Here is an 18,579-nt window from a genome sequence, read left to right on the forward strand (position 1 = left end):
CTCTCGCTACTAGCAGAACTTCCCGTGCATCCTAATTCTTCACCGCTCTTATCCTCGGTGACGGTGCCGCGGTTCCCTTAACTGCCTCCGTTCTCATGCTTATCTTCAGGGACCCCTGAGGTTATGCTCCCCGCCAAGCATCAATATTCGGAGGATGTCAGCGTTGTGCTGCCTATCGATGAGGTTATAGGCTGCCTCGTGCTAGGTATAACTCGATACAGCCCATACAGAGTATTGTGACTAGCTGCTCGACCACTACTGCGAATGACCGTAGCGTCTCTTTGGCATGATGGGTCATCTTCGTTAGCTGGTCTGTTTAGGCGACTACTAGCTAGTGGTCACCGTATGATCCGTCGAGCTCTCCCACAATCTTCTGACAGCTGGCACCCTGTTGGAGGTTGTGTAATACCTCCGTATTTTTTCTTAATGTGGCCCGGCGACCAGGTGTACGGTGCTCTCTTCCCTCGTCTAACTGTTATGCCCGCAGACGGCCTGAAAAGTCCACGAAGTGGTCCCGTCATAGCGTGGGAGCTTTTAGTTCATGGGTTGGAGCCGCCATCACTGCTGGTAGGCTTGGTAGGATTCTCCAAAGCAGTCATTCATCCACGCAGTGAAGTAACTTCATCCCTCGGGCCTTGAACTCTGGATTCCACAATTTGGGGCAATACATTAAACAGCTTTTCGACCAATTCGATAACATTTTGCATAATGCCACTCTTTGACTCTGTCTAGAGAGTGCGTACGTTCTGTTCTAACTGTAGCTGTCCGTATTCTTCGACTGTCCATATTTCACTTCACTTAATTCTGACCTTAGCTCGAACTTAATTCCTTCCTGATTCAATTTTAGTTCACTGAAGCATTGGTCCTGGTAGGACGTCAGTTCTTTTTTAAGTTGGTCTCAACTCTATTTGAGTTCAGTTTAAAAATTGGTCCTTAGTTGGATTTCGCGTGGAAGTTCGCTCTTAAGATCGTTTTGATTTCATTCTTGATTTCACTTGTGACCTTATTGAGGAGATCCTAGAGCTTTTCGGTGTCCATATTGCTAATCGAAAGAAATTTCTGCCAGCTACGAAGTATGCCCTCCTCTGACAACACTAGTAACATGGAGGCGGGCAGTTCGTAAATAAATACACGACTGGTAGCATTTACCCTAAGATTTATTCATAACATCAATTGCTATAAGATTACATGGGCACGCAATCCCTCTACTTATCACTTTCTCTCTCAATGTTCATTCAAACAAGTTACTTGCTCTCACACTCTCACGCTAAAATATTACACCACACACACTTCTACAACTGTTACTTGGACCATAGGCCAGTTCACGAATAAACTCACCGTACAACTTTAGGGGCCGCACACTTCACAGTCCAAGCGCGTGCAACACTGAGTTCGCTTACACACTGCAGTATGCGTTCAATCTCCCACGTCGCTCAGCTGCACTGCTCCCCTTTACCGTCAGTTCAAAGACAGCTCTCCGTCAACACTGGAGGACACTCATCCAGTATACCACAGCAGTACACACACTTCGCAGCAATGTTTTCGCTCACAGTACCGCTAGCAGAACTAATATCAAACTGAAACGTCTCCAGTTCGTTCGGTCTGCCGTAAATAGAGAAGCTGGCACTTCCAAATACTTAGCGAGAATAGAATCGCCTGTAGTGCAAAGGAAGTCGATGCTCTGGTAACAAATTTTGAGTCCTGTCTTACACAGCCTAGAAGACCCCAAGATGTAACGGGCGATGGAATTAGTGGTGGCCTTGAGCGCTATCTCGTGGCAAGAGGTTGGAGCACCTCTCGGTGACAACGCTCGTGAGTGGAGCCGGACTAGTTTACCCTCTTCCGAGGCCTTATAACAAAATGGGGACACCATCACGATATAAAAGAGATAAGGAAAGGTCACAAGTAAGAACTTACGTTCCCTAAATTTCACATAACCTGTAAATTCGATTTACGTCCCGAGAGCCCTACAAAATTTGAAAAATAATTGAAATATACAACCAACTTAATGAAAAAGTAAGTTAGTATTTTATGTCGTACTTTATTTACATTAGATACCATCTTAAGACACGGATAAGTCATTTATACACTGGTCAAATAAGTATTGTGTTGCTCATTCAAGAACTTTGCAGATAGCCTTAAATGTTCTGTCAAAAATAACAGGTTTCATGACCAACTTGCTTTCCTCATTTCATTCTTCCATATGAAATACATAATTCTAGACTACGTGGTCTTTCCGTATATTTAGAAAGGATGCAATAATTTTAAGACTAGTATCAGTTAAGTGATGAAATATTTAACTAGGGTCTACTTGGAATCCCATGGCATGTAAATGCACCTGACCACCAGTGATCGCACATTACGACTGAAAGTGATTTTGGATGGAAACAGAAAGATTTTCAGCATTGAATACAAAACAGCATTTCTCATTTTTAAACATTTCGTACCGTACACTTTCTTGTTACTTGAATAGGATGTAGTTGCACTTTGCGCGTTACAACTAAAGATCCATAGTTTCTTCTCAGTGTCTGTCTATGAGAATAAACTTAATTCGATCTATTGATTTTCTCATAGCACCTGGGTTTGTTTTCCAACTCTTGCTCCGTTTATTTAGTTTTTTGAGACATGTACGAGGATATCGCCTTTATTAAGACTGTATGTTCTTCTATTCATATGGCCTTATAATCACAAATGAAAAGGTGGGAAATCAACACCCAAAGACAACATAATATTACACTAAAAGCCACTACAAAAGGTACGAAATTACAAATATTTGGCAATAACACTACAGACAATGGCGGCGTCCTTTGGTATACATATTCAAGAAAGAACGGCAGCAGCAATCAGAGCCTCATACAGCATCCAAAACATTTCAGACCTATCAATCAGCACGGCGATGAGACTTTTCAAGACGACAGTAGCGCCAGTGATAACATATGGAATTGATATCGTGTGGGAAAAGCTGAAGATCGGAGACCTGATGGGAATAGAAAGAATAAAAGCAATGTTCATGAAGAGGATTACCCGACTTGGAAAGACAGCTCCATCCCGGATGGTATACGAAATGATGCGGGAGACGTATTTCATAGAAGACATACGATCACAATTCTACCTACAATCAACGGAAGCAAGCAGGACACTAGTAAACATCAGGGAAAGGAAGAAAAGTGAAATTGACGTAGACTTCTACACCTCTTCAGCGATGACGGACGATAGATGGACTAGAGAGTGCAACACACAGCGCCACGTGATAACACGACTCTCCATACATGGATTTCACCGCAAGATATGCGTAAACCAGAAGTTCCATGAGCCAGACGAAGATTGTAAGTGCACTTTGTGTGGGCAGAAGTGTAGTAGATACCACACCATAACTTGCACGAAAAGAACCAGGACAATAACATACTATAGCAAAGACTGAAATGTGAAATTTATTTAATGCTCAAACTTGAGTGTACATTTCTCTATTAATAATCAAAAATGTTAATTTTAAACTCGCCATGGGTTTACGATGATAGTTCCATGAACTATTTATAACAAATCTACATAAGTATATATTTGTACTCAAATTACAACGTAACAATTATAAGACTCACAAAACTATGGAGATCTTACAACCTTAATATTACACTGGATCACCACTCAACATTTCAGATCAATGTGAATCGGTTATAAACAGGTGATTCTAACAAAACACAAACATCCCTACAACATAAGGTAAGGAAAATTACAGTGACGATCCTACCAAAATAGTAATGTACTGAATGGAGTCTTCGAGTTGTTTCAAATAAATAGAGTAATGTGTGATAAGCATGCGTTGTTACTCAGTCTCCGTAAGAATAGCCATGATTGTATTAATTATATTTCCCTGAGTGTTGCATCACGAGAGATAGCCACTGGAGTGTCGAATTATTTAATGCAGTGGAAGGTATGGTTCATCAATACTGCGAATCCTAACAATATTCACACCGCAACAGCTTTGTTATTGTGGTGCAATTGAGATATTAGTGGAGTCTTGTGAAGAGACAATCATATAGGACGAAAACGTATAGGTCATCAGCTGTGTTACTATAATGTCCGTATGTAGGAATATATGTGAGTAGAATTACTTACTAAGACCTGGGTTTTTGTTACATGTTCATCTAAAACTGGTACAACGATTCTAATTCAGCTTTGAAATAATTGGAATAAATGTGCCTATCTAGGGATGCTATTCTTTGGAGGAGGCAAAAGGACACTTGTACCGACTCTACAGAATGATGTTATTGTCGTCTATTTTATAGATTTTCTTCCTTATTTCATGTTAGATTTTGTTGGAGTTTGTATATTTATTTTCATAAAAGAGACTTTCTTCCTAATTTCATGTTAGATTGTGTTGTAGTTTGTATGTTGATTTAAATAATCCAATAGTGGTTGAGATTATGTTATTATCTAGATTAATCTTGATTAGTGTTGATACCATTAAATTCGTATTGATATATAAAAAGTCATTTAGAATACTTATAAGCAAATATGTTGTGAAATGGAAGCATCCATTATTGTTTTTGAGAGTTAGACTGTGTCACTCCGATTTTTTCCATTATTGAAATGATAAATACCACACCAGCCATCTTGAAGAAAGATGTGAATTCCCTAGTTTTGTAAGATGATGTATTTCCAATATCCACCCTCACTAATTTAATTCCTCACTAATTCGAATTTTCAAATAAATTTGGGTTACCGCTCCATGAAAATATAAGCATGTGTTATAATTCATAGCTACTGGGCTGGTGTTTATTTCCTCCGCATACTACTTCTTGTATATGCATAATGTCCAACTGTGACTAGGCTTTGGATTTTAAGAGTGGGTGCATTATACTAACAATAACGGAGGATTTGTCTTATAAATCTTGAATCACAAAGGAACGAACCTATGGAAATCTATGAAACTCTAGTGCACATTAACAGTATCAGAATAGTGTATCGTTTATGGATCATTTAATTGAATCACGTGCTTCTCTTGACTATTGTGCCCATTCCCAACAATACCAACACAATAATCACAAAAATACCAAAGAGAAAGAAATACCCCAACCGAACTCAAATTTTACGCATGCGTTGTAGAAGAGCATGGTGATTTCTGATATCCATATTGGTCAGATCTGTTATTGATGATAGGACAATAATTGAATTGCTGAGGCCTTTATATGCACATGAAATTAAGGCAGATAATTAATTACTGGGATATACTTATGAATTGTTCAGAAAGGATAAAAAATTATCAAACTATTGTTCTAATGGTATAGTTTTAGAAAGAACTGTGAAACTAACTGAAGCGACTTAAAAATGAAAAAAAAAAACATTATAATTGTCTTCTCTGAGTTCGTAATTAAGCTAATCCTTAATGTGGCACCTGGCCTCTAGGTCAGGAGGCTGAGCAGTCTAACAGACATCTCCTCTTTAACGGCCATCCGAAGCAGTACTTTGAAGTTTCTCTCATGCTCATTGCGGGCAAGTATTAGGACAGTACTTTGTGTTAGCTTCCAAGGTAACGTCTCCTTTCCCAGCCTCACAGCAAATTGCCAAACTCTCTCTCTCTCTTTGCATTGCTCTCTCTCAACGTCAATGGTATGTGCCATTACGGACAGATTCACACACCCGCACTACACACGACAGTTATTCAGTTCCTAATTTTTGCTCCATCATCCCACTAATGTCATAACAAACAAATCTACTTTTCTTTCATTCTAATGGAACTGTGTTTTCGGTTCTGTCTCGACACTCTTCCTTTGAGCAATACGCTCTCAAGGAAAACGAATCGCTCGTAATCAGAAATAATAATTCAAATTCAGTTTAAAATCACGTAGTCGATTATTCGTTTGATTACGTAATGCTGACGCTTATCATGATGAAATCTAATCTCTCTTCGGTTCCAGGCTCACACAAAATTTTAAGAATGTTTCGTGGGAACTGAATTGATCAAACTCAACCTCGTGAACAGAACTGGAAGAAGAGTTCGTTCAGATTTTCCTATCAATCAGAGCAGGTGTAGTTTCCTTTGGCTTTCAAATCCAGTTACAGGTTCCTTGTAACATAACATCAAGGTCTTTTCTGTGTTGTTTATATATTAGTATAGTCCCCTCAGCTTACATATTTCGGGCATAACTCACGTTCAGCAGTAACACAGGCCTGCTGTCTCTAAAGTCAAATGACGTACACTCACAGCCTTCCCTAGGGGTTTGTAAATAAAGAAATAGAATTGAGCCAATTAATAAATGTATATCCACCAGATATTGTAATAGTAATTGAATCTTTGCAGAGAAGTGATATTATGGATACGTATATTTTCTCGCGGAAATAGAGTATCGTAGAGACCGGTTAGGAACGATAGGAGGGGGTGTGTTCGAATTGTAAGCTGAGAAAAATTTAATAATAAGAAACATGAAATTCTAGATGTAAGACTTACCCTCTAAAGACAATAGATAGCCTGATATGTTTGGAGTGTACAGACCTGGCAAGGATGGCGCTGGCGCTGATGCTAATGAGAAATTATTACACAAGATAATCAGCTGCATGGGGACCGACACTGAAAGGAATGTTAGAGTAGCGGGTGATCTGAACTCTTCAAATCTTAACAGAGAAGGGAATACGAATAACAGAAAACATGATATAAAAGTGGTGAATAAGTTACCTAATATGGGAAGGAGAACTGAATAAGAATGTTATGTAACCAACTAGAGGGAAAAATTTCCTGATTTGGTGCTGATGAAACCAGATAGGCTCTACAGAGAAACTGAAGCGGTAGATGCTATAACTGATCATGAAGCAATCTTTGTCGTAGTTAAAAATTAGTGTGATAGAAAGTAATATTATAAAAGATGACTATTAGGCAATACTATATGGTTGTTAAGAGAGGCATGGACAAATTTTGGAAAACAATTTATGACCAATGGAGAATTTCAAATAAAAATATAAACAGCCAATTGGATGGATTTAAAACATTTTTAGGGGTGGGAAAACAACTATGTACCATTAAATGTGATAAGGCATGGTCAGGACTCATATTTTATAACAGGAAAATAAAGGGATTAAGCAGGAGGTGCATATTTGAAAGGAAGTGTTAGAAATGTTTGTGGGAGTAAGGAGATATAGAAGGAGCTTTCAAGGAAACTGTATTTGGCGGAAAAGTCAGCTAAGGATAACATGATGGCAAACATAATTGACAGCTATGTGATAATTTGGAGAGCAATGGAAAATTATGTTGAGATACATTAAGGCAGAAACAGTTTCCAAGAAGGACATTCCATGGATCATTAATGAAAAATGGAAGTGTATATGTGACGATTTACAGAAGACATAAGTATTCAGCCTGCAGTATGTAAAGGTAGATGGATATAAGGATAACGTCCAGATATTGGAGGTGACTAATACTGTCGAATTACTGAAATTTACCTATGATAATAAAGACTTTTATAAAAAGATATAAAATGGAAAGCGATAAAAAAAGCTTGGATTGATAACATACTTTTAGGATATATTAAAGGATATTGGGATATAGTACCATACCTGAAATATTTCATTACGATTTAAATGAAGGACCGATACCAAGTGCATGGAGTGTTGCAGTAGTAGTCCCATTATACGAAGTAAATTGTGATAAATATAAAGCGGAGAAATACAGGCCGATCAGCTTGACATGTGCTGTTTGTAAGATCTGGGAAAACGTTCCTTCTGATTATATTAGACACGTTTGCGAAATTACTAACTGATTTGAGAGAAGACAGGTCGGCATTAGGAAAGATTATTCCAGTGTGGTTCAACTTGTAGGATTCCAGCAAGTTATAGGATATATTTAATATTGAGGAGGTAAAATTGACCGTATCGCTATCGACCTATCCAAGGCTTTTGATAGATTTTGAGCAACTTCAGGGGGCCCTAGACAATGTTGCGAGATGGACAGCGAAGAATGATATGATTGTAAATGGGATAAAAAGTCTTGCTGTAAGATTCACCTAGAGGAAAATCCCTCTCAGTTTTAATCACTGTGATTTTGTAGTGATAGTACCTTGTGGGGATCACTGTGGGTGTCCATGTGTTAATATAAAATATAATCTTCATTTGGGGTAATCATACCAACGACGTTGTTATGAAAAGTTACAGATCTCTTCTAATGGTTTTCAGGGTCTTGAGGGATAGTTGTAAATATGTAAAGGAGAGGAGGTAGAAGTCTCTGGAAAGACGCAAATTGGAGTATGGTCCCAGTGTATGTGGACCCTTAGAAGGACTACTAAATATGTAAACTGGAAACGGTCCAAAGAAAAGCAGCACAGTTTGTTCTGGGTGATTTCCCACAAACGAGTAGTGTTACGAAACTGTTGCGAACTTTGGTCTGGGAAGACTCCGGAGTAAGGAGACGAGATGCTCAACTAAGTGGAATGTTTCGAGTTGTCTGTGGAGAGACGGCGTGGAATGACATTAGTAGAAGAGTGAGCTTGAGCAGAGTTTTATAAAATATGAATAATCAAAATACGGAGATAAAGTTGGAACTCAAGATGACAAATTGAGGAAAATAGTAGTTTATAGGATGAGGAGTAAAGGATTGGGATAATTTAACAAGGGAAATATTCGATAAGTTCTGTTCAAACTTATGAAAAGCTAGGTAAACAATTAAATTGGAATCTGCCATTGCACGACAGCCCTAAGTGCAGATGATTGATTGATTGATTGATTGATTGATTGATTGATTGATTGATTGATTGATTGATTGATTGATTGATTGATTGATTGATTGATTGATTGATTGATTGATTGATTGATTGATTGATTGATTGATTGATTGATTGATTGATTGATTGATTGATTGATTGATTGATTGATTGATTGATTGATTGATTGATTGATTGATTGATTGATTGATTGATTGATTGATTGATTGATTGATTGATTGATTGATTGATTGATTGATAAAAGATCATTTATGTGACATAATGTCTCTTCCTCTATATACTACATAAACGGCTGATGAAGAGAGCGTACAAATGTCAACTACACCCTCGTCTGAGAACATACTATTTGATTGTCAGTCACGTGATAATTATACTCGTATATTATACCAAGAATAATATATATTTTCGATATGTACCATCAAAATCATTCAGTAAACAGTAACAATATATGCGTAATACATAACGTAAAATGTAGAAATTCGAAAGTAAGATTCATCACAATTACCTAAAGTATGTTTGCTCACGAACTGTTTTACAGCATATTACGCGTAAATTTACCAACGATTTCTATGAAGTTTACCTTGTTTATTTTAGTGCTAAATATGACCAATATATTACTAGGTACAGACTGCAATAGTTATATAGTGGCGAACAGATAAACACTGATGCAGAATGAAGCATCATAATATTATCATTTTTGACTTATGGCACAAACAACAACAAACTCAGATTTTGCTTTACTCATGTCTAATAATATGTTTTGAAATCCCTTCGAATTCATGGGTTGCATACCATACGATGTCTTATGTCTTATGAATAAATTATTTTACATGGAATGCAGGGCCTAGCGAGTAGTGTGCTGATAAATTAATCATTTCGATACTCATTAAAAAGAATACCACTCCATCTTCTATATTTGAAATCCTTTGTTTAATGTACAATAACTAGTATGACACATGAAGAGTATGAGACGTCCGTGGTTATCATTACATAGCCATCTCTAAGGTTAGCGCGACATCAAGTGCTGAAAGGACGTGTTCAGAGAGGTGACATTCCTATTCCATGCACGGCGAATATTGATGCAGTACGATGGAAATGTCCACGGACCACGCTTTCGAATAGAAATGTGAGTTTAGGTGTACCATTTTCAATATTTATTCATATGTGGGCAGGACAGAGCAGTTGCGTGAGCAAGGAACAAACGGAGTGAATTGTAGTGGCTACTAACACCGAAATTACGTATTTCCTCATTCATTACCTTTTCCTTTGCGACACTTCTCAGCGTGCATGATCTATTATATAGATTACTCCTGCTAAAACGACCGCTAAAAAAGACGGCTCTCAACAAGGTCTCATTTGATATACGCGCATCCTCCTCGTAGCAACAGTGACAACACATTGGCTGATCATACCTATGAGGCACCACTTGTAGTCAGGCAGTAAAGAAGATGGAGTTTTGCAAGTGTAATATTATGATGGACTTTTCAAGGGAAGGAAGAAATGTTCGAGATATATAATTGTAGACTTCTTATGACTGCAAGATCATCGTCTGGTGTTGACGCTAACATTCCCATTCGTTCTAGTATGAGCGAAATGTGCACCGATATGCAGATGACCACGATCAAAATAGGAATATATCTGTATAAATAGATCATGATAAATACAAAGTGACACTAGTACGTCGACACACGTATTATACATTTCTGCTGATATTACACTATCCAGCAGGGAGATTTCCCCGATGACATGTTGGCCCTTCTTTGGTTTCTTACACTTTTATTCACTGAAACTGTGCATAAAAGAGGATATTTCAGGCACATTAAAAGAAAGAAAACTAAATGAATAGAAAATAATAAAATATAACTGCCCCGAACTCAAACCTTTTACATATAAGTCTGGCGCACCGTAGCGTTTGACTTTCTCTTACCATCTACTCTATACTTCACAGTGATAAGATGCGTGTAGACTGAAACACGTTTTACAATTTCGACACTGTCGCAAAGTTCACTTCGTATTTCACCGGCGTTTCATATACATATCAGATCATTTTGAGAGCGCAGTTGTGGCTTTTATTAGTTAATAACACCATATTATGGTACAAGAGCTTCGTATTTTTACGTAGCCTGTAAATTAAAAAAACTTTTTACTGTGTATTCTGTGCTGACTGGAAGGACATATATTTTCAGGACGCATATAAAACTGCGGTTCTCTTAAAGCAATATTGGTTGGGGCAGCCAATTATCCTGATATATGGAAGAAAAAAGTGCATGAATAAGGAACTATATGCATATTAGAAATGACTGACAGAAAAAGGGGGGATATACGTTTCTATTACTGCAGAGAAGATGATGAATGTTGCTTTTGGAGTATATACCTACTCAGTTCGTTTTACTTGTGACTGGGAGAACAATTCCTTCAACAAAAACACATGGGAAGTCTTAGTAAACTCAACAAAATTTACCTCAAATCTACATTCTTCATTATCGCCATAGAAATTTTATCTGACGTCCCACTTAATGAAAAATGAATTACGAAAGTGACTGATAGTGAGAGCATCCGTAACAACTCTTCATAACTCATAAAATAATTAACATATTCTCCATATTTTCCTGCGTAATGACAAAAAGAATCTTGTACTGCAGTATAAGGAATAAAAATGTTTTAAGAGAAGCACGTGTATAATCTCTTTCTCGGAAGGTAGGATTCCAGCGTACTTACGTCATTTCAAGTACTACCTATCCATGACCCCATGGTCGATACTGCCTACGGAAGTACATACCTTCTCAGCTCGTGTAACTTGTGAATGGGTGGAACTTTTCCTTCAACAAGAACGCATGGGAAGTCTTTACTTCATACAGTCGACAGAAGAACAACAATGACGTTCACGTAACTATTGAAGGCATATGGTGATTGAGACACGCCAAGTTACTGAACGTTAAAATGCTTTGAACTAAATTATACTATTACAAGATATAGATATGACAGGTGTACCCATGGATGACCAGTAATCTTGAATTAACTTTGCGGTACATTTATGTGCCAATACACCTACAGTTACTTTATTTCCTCTGATACGTTAATCTGTGGGAATTTTCACTTTATCATTACACAGCAATGTTTGATACACATTACTTTGTGTGCTGATGTTAGTAGACCTGCTTTCGTTTGCTGTGAAGCAGTAGCATAGAGCCAAAATCATTATGCTTTTCCAAGACATGGATTTCTCACAGAAGTAAGTTTATACATTTGTTATGTCCTTGTGTTTTTCTTCTGTAAACATAATTTGGCCACCTAAGAAATTCACAAACCATCCAATAAAACAATTTACTGTTATTTTTGATTATTTTTCCACTTTTTATTGTTCAGGAATATCAAGCAGAACCTTACCGATATATTTTGTACCACTAAAATAATGTATACGAATATACGTAATATAATATCTGAACCTGTGTTGCAGCTGCTGTCATTACCTACAACTCCCTATACTTTTTATTATAGGTACACAGTAGCAGAAATAGCCACAATTTTAGAAGAGACCAAGTTGAACTTGTACAAACTGTGCATAGATGACAATGATTTGTCTGACGAAGATTCTGCTGATTAGGATGTTGGTGGAACACTTGATAAAATTTCGAAAGCACAACTTGTGGGACACGGAGAAGCTTTTGTACAGTATGGGACATGAATCGACGTAGTTTAGGATGATGATAACTCGTTTAGGGCCAGGGACAGTGATAGAAATGTAGCGCAATGTGACTTTCAACTTCCTGGAAATGTAGAACAGACAGTGACAAACATTCTTTACTATTCCAAACATATGTAACTGAATATTTGTAATACTATGTTACTGAAGAAAAGTGTATTTTTTATTTCATTTATGACTTTATTTTTCAAGGACTTTCATAAGAGGTATTATAATTTTAATTTAATATTTGTTTTTATCTAATGTAATAGTAGATGTATATGTGTTTCACATCATTAGGTTTGTACCTGTCTGAAGCACAATAAATAAATAAATAAATAAATAAATAAATACAAAAATGAGAAGAGTTGTGAACCCGCCACCTGATTCGGAAACCAGATGTAACTTCACGCCCTTTGTTACCAAACACTTAAGAGGGGTAAATAAGTATTTACCAAGTCATGTTACCATGAAACACATACCCGACTACTCTATGTATGCAAACAATTGCCCTGTTGAACTGGTGGAGTATATTTTGTCCGATGATGTCACTGAATTTCTTGTTAGTGATTAAATAAAACGCAGTCGACAGAAGAACACCAATGACTTTCACCTAATTGTTGAAGATGTATGGTCCTTTATTGGTACATTTCTACTCAGTGCTTATAATTGTGTTCCTAGAAAGAGACTCTATTTGACAATGCTAGATATGTGAACAATGAAAATATAAAAGATCAAATGAGGAAGGATGCACTTTGTGAGAAAATGCTTTATTTCCATTATGTGGACAACACTCGAATCTTTCACAATGATAAGTTGTTCTAAGACCTTTGACTGACGTCCTAAACGAAAGATTCTTACAACACTTTCAAGGCACGGTGATGCGGTGATTGAGTACCACGGTAAGCAAGCATGTAAACAATTACTGTAAGGGAAACAAATGGGTTTTGATTATAAGTGATAGTGCCTTCATTATTCAAGAGTTTGTATAATTAACATTGAGATTTAACAAACGTCTCTCCCACTGATGAAGCGAATTTTGGTAAAGCTGCTGCGCATCTAGTGAATATATTGGGCTAGTTCCCAGAACGTATGAAGCATTTACCTCTGAAACTCTATTTCGATATATTTTGTACTGGAGTGCCGGCAAACCTTCTTACATACATGAACCAACTGGGCTACACAGTCACAGAAACCACACATGCAAACAATATGCAATGGCTTTCAATTAGTCCGTGTTCCTGAAATGGAGAAGAAGAAACGGGAAACATTCGACAGTAAAGTTTGTAACGAAAATAATATAGCTATTGTCAGGTTATCACTTACACTCTATAGGAAACGGCATGCAACCAGGGATAGACTGGTATTCTCAAGTAGAACGAAAGTTCATAAAAATCTTACACACAAAGTATATCGAAAAATACAACAAGTACATGGGTGGGGTTGACCGAAATGATCAGGATTTGTCACTTTATAGGACATCGATACGCAGAAAGAAGTGGTGGTGGTCCATAGTTACTTGGCTACTTGATATGAGTATGAAATCGAGTGCATTAAGTACTTCATAACTTGATTTCAAGAGGCAGGTATTTCAGAGTACCTTATTAAATATGGAAGACCCCCAAGAGGTCATGGATGACCTCGTGGTGTGCTAAGATTCAGTCAGATCTCGGATGATGTTCTCTTTGACCGTTTGGATCACTTAGTGAGGACAACAAAGGACAATACAAGACGAAGATGCCAAGCAGAAAACTGCACTAAATGAGTTCAGCCTCAGTGTAACAAATGTGACGTTTGACTTTGCCTGCAGTGCTTCAAGCCGTTTCACAATCCCCAGATAGTCTAAGGACGTCAGTTGTATTATTTTTGACCTCGCTTTAGCAAGATTCTGGTAAAGAAGAAAGGCCATATCGCTAAGTAGTGTACACAGGGATATATAACCAAGAACAAGGACTCCAGGGAGACTGGCCGCTCCGAAAATACGATAACATGTATCTGTTGTGAGCAAATGGGTCACGAAGAAAAGCAGTCCAGCTGCTCCCTTTTGTTGCAACTGTTATATGTCACAGTAAATAAAGTGAAGTGGTTTCGAATGTAAACTATAGATACGGTACACAATTTACCTCTCTTTACCAGGAATCAGCCACTCTTTCCAAACGTCTTAACTCTCAAGCTTTAACCACGTAAGACCTCAGGAAAATTTCTTAAAACAGAACTGCTAAAGTGAATTTGCAAATCGTTAAGAAAACAAGCAACAGCTATTGACATTAAGAATTCAGACCATTTAAGGCCCTTGTGATACAATGTTTCACCCTCTAACTCTAACTCTAACTTAAGAGAAAGGAGATCATAAAATGCGTTATATTATTCAGTAAATAGGTGTACCAATAAACATATGCAATGCCACCTTAAGGCATTTAATTTTAAAAATTCAGATAAATTTGGGCACAGCCGTGGATATTATACACATATGATGCATGTTAATACTATCGCGGCACATTCACCCCACTTTGCGCCTTCAATTGCCAAGACGATTAGTACCCAGCCAGGTGGTCTGCAGACATTGGAGTGCGACGTGTTTAGATTGACAAAGTCCTCAGCCGTATTGTTTGGTTTTTATGACTCTATACGTGCTCATGACCGAATTCATTTCAGTACAGGTTCAACCAAACTACAGACTGAAATGATTGCTTATATTTGTCTGCTCTATCCTCAGGTTTAGCTTTTTACTTGAGAGTATTGGATGAATAAAGACAAGGACTATGAGCTGAGATACCATTATTCGTAAAATTAACTAGCACATCGTAATGCGATCTCATACTCTGTAAAGAAAAGGAGTCATGAGGTATTGAGAATTATATGTATTTGATAAAGGAAGGAAAATATATGAAGGTAATTAAGATAAATTCACAAGTCTACCCTTTCCTGGAATTGCGAGGGAATACATAGCCTCTCCCATGGTAGAATTCGAAGCACATATTTTTCCACATTGCGCGGACGCTGGACAATACCTTAACACACTGAGTAATGCAATCAATCATTTTAAATTAAATGCATTCAGTTTTTTAGATCGCGACTTAATTGAAGATTGTCAGACATTATACAATGAAGGTTGCCCTACATCGAACTACTCTTCGCTTTTTTAACGAACTCTTGACAGAGCTGGCGACTAACGGATTCTCCCCCAACTCTTCCTCCCAGGTAACAGAAATTAGAAATTCGCAGGAAATTTCCAGCTCGGAAGGGTGGCTATACTGTGCACCGCACCGCCGTCAGTAACCTCCCCTATGTAACTCTGCATGCGTTAAGCCCAAGGAAATCACACCGCCGAATTCATTCTAGCACAAAATTTAATAAGGCAACATTCTGGTGTTAAAATTACGCTTTTATCACCATTGAGCCAGGACCAACCGTCTTTCTAATGTAAGGGGTGCTATATACCAGATGGTGTGGTACAACTGGACCAGTACCACCACATTACTACTGTTTGGTTAGCTACATGCTATAGGACAATACGCACATGCAAACCCATTTTATCTGCTATCTTTATGACAGGTGAACTCTACTGTAAGCCAGGGGCTATTTTCGTAATCAAGCATACCTTATTCTCTGTTTTCCAGCTGCACCCAGTAATCTAGAGGCATTTCTAACAAACCTCCGGTCAGAAGATAGAACTGAAATAAAAGCGGTCTCAAATGTAAGTGTGGTAGCTGCTGTCAATATGGAAGCTCCTGCATTGAATTCGATGAACTATTGCAGCCCCGAGTCAGCGCACTACCTGACTGCGCCACTAATGGGACGAGCATGTTCAGTTTCCCCAATGATTACACCTCGGCTTACCATTCCAGTTACCTTCCGGGTCACTTCTTTCCCAGCAAACTAATAGAATGTGCCACAACTGGGCCAAGGCCATCCAGCTTTCCTCATACTCATACAAGGTAATAGTCACTGAAGTCACGAACCAAGAACTCACAGGTAGCTGTACAGCAAGCTGAATGGTACAACATTATTGCATGGTCCCAATTAGATGGGAAACTAAGCTTTAATATTTAATGCACCGAAGTTTCAAGGACCCGTGTTTATTTTGTACTAAACGTAACAGTAATATAACATCAGACAATAAGAGTCCATTATCTGACTTAGAGGCGAGTGAGTAAGCACAGCAAACAACACGTCCCGTAAGCTGTTAAGAGCAATGCCCTTCATGCTGATAACCACACTAGTTGCCAACTTGGGAGAACCAGTGAACTTCAAGATAACTCCGTATGAAAATACACCAGGCATATACTACGGAAACAAAAGAGAAGTGCAACTATATGCCTTGAAATGGAAATTGGTCACGTGTGTACACTTAGGTAAACTCTCTGAACTTTATACATTGGGGCGCAAAAATGTACAGAATACTCAGGTATTATGTAGACAAATCGAGAAGGAATTACACATTCCGTGCGAACATAGCATGAAATTATTCGATCATCAATTAAAAGGATTTCATGGAATGGAGGAATTAATAAAAAAATACCAAAGTAAATACAGAAGAAGCTGAGGGAAATCGGAATCAGCGGGGAATAATACACAACATAGGCACAGTAGCTGAAACCCTATTCGGTAGAGTCGGCCAATTTAATTCGAGGTAAACAAGTTAGAACATTAAAAATTATTCAGTCGGGCTGAGTGGCTCAGACGTTTAAGGCGCTGGCCTTCTAACCCCAACTTGGCAGGTTCGGTCCTGGCTCAGTCCGGTGGTATTTGAAGGTGCTCAAATACGACAGCCTCGTGTCGGTAGATTTACTGGCAAGTAAAAGAACTCCTGCGGGACTAAATTCCGGCACACCGGGCGAGTTGGCCGTGCGCGTAGAGGCGCGCGGCTGTGAGCTTGCATCCGGGGGATAGTAGGTTCGAATCCCACTATCGGCAGCCCTGAAGATGGTTTTCCGTGGTTTCCCATTTTCACACCAGGCAAATGCTGGGGCTGTACCTTAATTGAGGCCACGGCCGCTTCCTTCCAACTCCTAGGCCTTTCCTATCCCATCGTCGCCATAAGATCTATCTGTGTTGGTGCGACGTAAATCCCCAGCGAAAAAAAATCCGGCACCTCGGCGTCTCCAAAGACCATAAAAGTAGTTAGCGGGACGTAAAGCAAATAACATTATGAGAAAAAAAGTTATTCATGATTCATGTAGCATGGTATTTGTGAAGTTATCACTCCAGTCGACAAACAGTACATTGTACGACATTACTGCCAACGAACTGAGACTAACTGAACATATGACAAGTTTAAAAATTACTTGCACAATGAAACGTTGCAAATTACAGAAGTCTTCATGCAATCGCAACGGCAAATTTGATTTAATCACCAATTAATCGAGATAGAAGTGTTACAAATTCAATTCCACCAACACTATAGATACAATGACTGGCCAAACGTCATGGGAAGACCCTGAATGCGATGTTAATAACGAGTTGATCCTCCACGAGCCCTCAAAGTGGCAGCAATACTGCGAGGCATCGACTCTACGAAATGCTGGAATCGTTGTGGAGGCATCTGGACCCGCGCATCTTGCACTGCTACCCACAATTGGTCTTGAATTGTTGGCACGGTGTTCATGGAGCGTACACGAACATCGACAGAATCCCATTAATGCTCGATTGGATTAGGATCGTGGGATCTGGGGAGCCAATCCATGGTCGTAACTCCACTGGAGTACCCCTCCAACCACTTGCGTGTCATCACAGAGCGGTGACATGGTGCATTATCCTGTTGAACCATGCCATCACCATCAGGATACTCCAGGGCCAGAAACGGATGCAGATGCTCTAAAAGAATGTCCACATAACGTGCACCTGTCAGCGTTCCATGCAGACGGACAATGGAGCCTAATTGCGACCATAAGAACGCCACCCGGACGAGAAGTGAACCACCTCCCGCCTGGACACAACCTTGTTCACATGCAGGATCATAGCTTCACAGGGCAAACGCCACACTGTAACGCCCCCATCAGCTCCATACAAATGGAACCGGGTTCATCGGACCATTCCACACGCCGCCACTGTTCCATGGCCCATTGCCGATGTTCACGAGCCCATGCACATCCTTGCTTCCTGACTGTCTTGATAGAAATGTGTTCCTGACTCCCAACATTCAACTGAGCGGTGATCTGACTCACATTAGCCCGTCGAGCGCCCAGTATG

This window comes from Anabrus simplex, chromosome 2, assembly GCF_040414725.1.
Source record: "Anabrus simplex isolate iqAnaSimp1 chromosome 2, ASM4041472v1, whole genome shotgun sequence".
In the NCBI taxonomy this organism is placed as follows: domain Eukaryota; kingdom Metazoa; phylum Arthropoda; class Insecta; order Orthoptera; family Tettigoniidae; genus Anabrus; species Anabrus simplex.